Consider the following 5,566-nt stretch of genomic DNA (forward strand, 5'->3'; position numbering starts at 1 on the left):
TTGTTATTTAACAGGATCCACATTTCCTAGGAGGTGGTTGTGCTATTAAATAACTAAACTGTTTTTTATTCCATTCTCCGCAGAAGGGCAAAAAATTGTGTAGTTCTTACTAATATGTCTCATACATACTTTCCAAAGAGTGGATGAGTGAAAGACAAGATCTAGTAATTTGTACATCTAATCCCTTCTATCCAGGCCTCCTCTGACTCTTTTACCAAACCCCTCCTGATTCACCTGGAACTCAGGTAGAAGTTAACAGCCCTCTTGGAATGTGACTTCCTTCCCTATTGCCTACATATAAAGGCTCTTACCAACTCTACCCCATACACACAACAGATGCTTCTTTCCTAAAATCTCTTCCATTCCAGCTAGGGGTCCTCTAAGTCTAGGGCCACTGGATCAGGCAGGGGTACCTCTACTTCAGAAGATCTTGAGAGATGAGGGAATGGAATACTATTTTTTACCTAAACCCAATAGCTTCATGATTTAAAATTTGCTAGGAAGGTGGGCTGCATCCCCAGACTCTCTCTCTCTTTCTTCATGGCTGTATTAGTTTTCTGGAGCTGCTGGAATGCAATATACCAGAAATGGAATGGCTTTAAAAAATGAATTTATTACACTACAAATTTATAGCTCAAAGGCCAATAAAATGTCCAAATTAAGACACCAACATGGAATTACCTTCAATCAAGAACGGCTGATGCCACCTGGAATACCTCTGTCAGCTGAGAAGGTACCTGGCTGGAATCTGTTGGTTCCTTGCTCCCAGGCTCCGTTACTTTCAGCCCCTGTTTTCTGTGGGGGTTCCTCACTTGGCTTCTCCAGGGCTGAGTTTCATCTCTTGGCTTTGCTTGACTCTTTCCAGATTCTGACTTATGGGAAGGCACATGGCGATGTCTGCTGGCTCTGCCCATCTAGGCATCTGCTCTCTCTGTTGGCACCCCAAGCATCTCCAAACACACATATCTCTGTCAACTCTGAAGCAACTATTCTCTAAGCGCCAGCATCTGAGGTTCCTCCAAAATGTTTCCCTTTTTAAAGGACTCTAGTAAACTAATCAAGCCCCACCTTGAATGGGCGGTATCATATCTCCACCTAATCAAAAGGCCACACCCATAATTGGGTGTGTCACATCTCCATGGAAATAATCTAACCAAAAGGTCACACCCACCACTGGATGTGTCAAATCTCCATGGCAACAAACCAAAAGTTCCCACTTTAAACAATAGATTGAATCAGGAGATGGAAACAGCCCAAGTGTCCATCAACAGAAGAGTGACTAAATAAGCTGTGGTATATACATAAAATGGAATATTACACTGCTGAGAAACAGAATAAAGTCATGAAGCATGTAACAACATGGGTGGATCTTGAAGACTTTATGCTGAGTGAAATTAGCCAGAAAAAAAGGACAAATACTGTATGGTCTCACTGATATGAACTAACATTAATGGGTGAACTTGGAGAATTTCAGTTAAGAACACAGGTTATCAGGAGATAGAAATAGGGTAGAGGTTGGATAATTGGTGATGAAAGAATAAAGATTGTGCAACATAACTGATTGCAAAAATTCAGAAATGGATAGTACAATACTACCTGATTGTAGCATAATAATGTAAGTATACTGAATGAAGCTGAATTTGAGTATGATAGAGGGTGAAGGGCTGGGGGCACATATGAAACCAGAAGGAAAGATAGATGATAAAGATTGAGACAATAAAATTTAGGAATGCCTAGAGTGAACAATGATGGTCATTAAATGTACGAATTAAAAATATTTTTGCAAGAGGAGGAACAAAGGAATGTCACTATTGCAGGGTGTTGAAAATAGACAGTATATGGGAAAAAGTATAATCAATGCAAGCTAGGGTCTATAGTCAACAGTGACATTGTAATATGTTTCCAATGAATGTAACAAAAGCATTATGTCAAAACTAAATGTCAACAGGTGAGGGATTGGGAAAAGGGTATGGATTCTTTGTGGAAGAAAAGGAAATGTTTCCAGATAGAGTATGGAGGCAAAGCCATGTCTATACACTTAGGCTGGATTGTATGATGCGTAAATAAAGCTATTTTAAAATGAAGAGAGAGAAACAAGTGCTAGAGAAAACGCAGAGAAAAAGATGTACCTATTCACCATTGGCAGGGAAACTGAGAGGCGTAGCCACTGGGAGGGCAGTGTGGTGGTTCCACAGGAGGCTAGGGGTGGGTTTGCCATATGATCCTGAAACCCCACTGCTCATATATACCTGGAGGAGGTGAGTGTAAGGACACAAATGGACATTTGCACTCTGGTGTCTCTGGTGGTAATGTTCATGATCCACAATGGATGGAGGTGGCCTAAGGATACAAGGAATGAGGAATGAAAGGGGGAACTATGCTGTATACATATAATGGACTACTGAGCAGCCACAAGAAGGAATGAAGTTGTGAGTCATGCCACTAGATGAATGAACCTCAAGAGCAGTATGTTAAAAGAAATGTGCAGAAACAAAAAGACAAATATTATCATGCCTCAATCATATGGACGAAGTATAATATAAAAATTTGGTTAACTAAAGTTGAGAGGATTGGATATCAGGTTGGGGCATATTGTAAAGGGTCTGTGCTGGTTTAAAAAGATGTGTGTCCCTTACAAAAGCCATATTTTAACCCTAATCCCATTTTGTAAAGACAGCTATTCCTTCTAATTCCTATTCAGCATTGTATGTTTGAAACTGTAATTAGATCATCTCCTTGGAGATGTGATTTAATCAAGAGTGGTTGTTAAACTGGATTAGGTGATGACATGTCTCCACCCATTTGGGTGGGTCTTGATAAATTTCCGGAGTCCTATACAAGAGGAAACATTTTCGAGAACAAAAGAGATTCGGAGAGAGCAGAGCAGAGCAACATTGCCACGAGAAGCAGAGTCCACAAGTCAGTGAGCTTTGGAGATGAAGAAGGAAAATGCCTCCCAGGGAGCTTCATGAAACAGGAAGCTAGGAGGAGAAGCTAGCAGATGACTTTGTTCTCCATGTGCCCTTCCAGATGAGAGAGGAACCCTGACCGTGTTCACCATGTGCCTTTCCAAATGAGAGAAAAACTCTGAATGTGTTTGCCATGTGCCCTTCCATTTGAGAGAGAAACCCTGAACTTCATTGACCTTCTTGAACCAAGGTATCTTTCCCTGGATGCCTTTGATTGGACATTTCTATAGACTTGTTTTAATTGGGAAATTTTCTCAGCCTTAGAACTGTAAACTAGCAACTCATTAAATTCCCCTTTATAAAAGCCATTCCGTTTCTGGTATATTGCATTCTGGCAGCTAGCAAACTAGAACAGGGTCCTAGATTGTAAATTCTTACAGCAGTCATATATATTCAGGAGGTGTAACTGTTAATTCTAAATTATCAGATACTGACATGTTTATATATAACACAGTCTTTCCCAGAAACTTCAGGTATATATGTGACACCGTAATACCCCACAAAGGAACTGTTGAAAAAGTTGGAAAAGTTGATCAGACATCTAGCAGAGATATGAAGAAAGCTGTTCTGGATAGGACTAAGGTATATCAGAAGACTGGGCAAAAGAGGATATCATCCATATTTTAAAACTTCAACTTCTGTGTAACACTAAAGGGAAAGATGCTCATTTGGTGCAAAATTTATATTTTGGGTAGTGAATTTCCTAATTTAACTTGTATAGTCACTTTAATTGAATATCATAAGTACATGGAATCTTGACTAGGTCATGAGATTTTGTTGGTTTGTCTGGGTTAATGTGATGCCCCGATAAACCTCAGAGTGATTTGGACAGTGAATAAAGAAGTATCTGCAAAGTCCCAAGGGGAGAATGGGGGAAATATTCAACTTTCCATTTGGATAATTTCTGATATTCTCATAAGCAGTGGAGACAATCAAATCAATAGGCTGAGCCCTCAGTCTTGCAGTTTTCCCCTATGAAACTTATCTCTGCAAAGGATAAGCTAAGCCTACTTAAAATTAGGCCTAACAGTCACCCCCAGAGAACCTATATTGTTGCTCAGATGTGGCCTCTCTCTCTCTCTAAGCCAACCTGGCAAGTGAACTCACTGCCCTCCCCTACTACATGGGACATAACTCCCAGGGGTATAAATCTCCCTGGCAATGTGAAACAGAAATCCTAGGATGAGCCAGGACCTGGCATCAAGGGATTGAGAAAACCTTCTCACCAAAAGGGGGAAGAGAGAAATGAGACAAAATAAAGTGTCAGTGGCTGAGAGATTTCAGAGTTCAGAGGTTATCCTGGAAGTTATTCTTACACATTACATAGATATCCCCTTTTTAGTTTATGGTATATTGGAGTGGCTAGAGGGAAGTACCTGAAATGTAGAGCTGTGTTCCAGTAACCATGTTTCTTGAACCATGATTTTATAATGATACAGCTTTTACAATGTGACTGTGTGATTGTGAAAACCTTGTGTCTGATGTTCCTTTTATCTAGGGTATGGACATGAGTAAAAAATATGGATAAAACATAATAGGAGGGAACATAAGTTAAAATAAATTGATTAGATTGAAATACTAGTGGTCAATGAGATGGAAGAGTAAGGGGTATGTATGAGATTTTTGTTTTTTCCTTTTTATTTCTTTTGCTGGAGTAATGCAAATGTTCAAATAAAATGATCATGGTGAAGAATACACAACTATGTGATGACACTGTGAGCCATTGATTGTACACCATGTATAGAATGTTTGAATGCCAAGAATGTTTGTATGTTTGTTTGTTAAGGTTTTACAATAAAAATATCTTTTTAAAAAAGATTGAATTAGGATTAAAAGATGGCTTTCGGGTGCATGGTTAGTTCAGTGGTTAGAATGCCCACCTTTCATGTGGGAGACCCGGGTTCGATTCCCTGACCATGCACCCAAAAAAAAAGAAAAAGATGGCTTTTCTGGGGTACATAATAGTTTCAAATTGGCACAATGGCTATCACAGATGTCAAGGAGCCCTCCTAACACAAAAATTCTTAATTTGAGAAGAAGCCTTATAAAGTGGGCATCCTGTCTTTCCCTTCATGATGTCTGCTTCCTGCAAATATAGGGGATAAGCACTGTGGTAGTTAGATTCAGGTGTCAACTTGGCCAGGTAAAGGTGCCTAGTTCTGTTGCTGTGGACATGAGCCAATGACAGATGAACCTCATCTGTTGCTGATTACATCTGCTGTCGGCTAGGAGGTGTACCTGCTGCAATGAATAATGTTTGACTTAATTGGCAAGTGTTTAAATGAGAGAGCTCAACGTAGCACAGCCAAGCAGCTCAGCAAACCTCATCTCACCACTCACAGCTCAGCCCAGGCCTTTGGAGATGCAGAAAGGAATCACCCCGGAGAAAGATGTTGGAACCCAGAGGCCTGCACAGAAGGCCAGCAGAGATCGCCCTGTGCCTTAAGAAAGAACCTCAGTTGAAAGTTATCTGCCTTTCCTCTGAAGAACTATACATTAACTAAATAAATCCCCTTTACTGAAAGCCAGTCTGTCTCTGGTGTGTTGCATTCTGGCAGCTAGCAAACTAGAACAAGCACTATCAAAAATATTCACCC

General features: G+C 40.2%; 1 non-coding gene across 1 annotated transcript; it reads left to right on the plus strand.

The window, feature by feature from the left end:
* The first annotated feature begins 4,818 nt into the window (after positions 1 to 4,818).
* On the plus strand, positions 4,819 to 4,890 carry TRNAE-UUC (transfer RNA glutamic acid (anticodon UUC)). Its single transcript has one exon. It is a non-coding gene; the product is annotated as a tRNA-Glu (tRNA).
* Positions 4,891 to 5,566: the final 676 nt, after the last annotated feature.

This window comes from Tamandua tetradactyla, chromosome 24 (genome assembly GCF_023851605.1).
Source record: "Tamandua tetradactyla isolate mTamTet1 chromosome 24, mTamTet1.pri, whole genome shotgun sequence".
Lineage (NCBI taxonomy): Eukaryota > Metazoa > Chordata > Mammalia > Pilosa > Myrmecophagidae > Tamandua > Tamandua tetradactyla.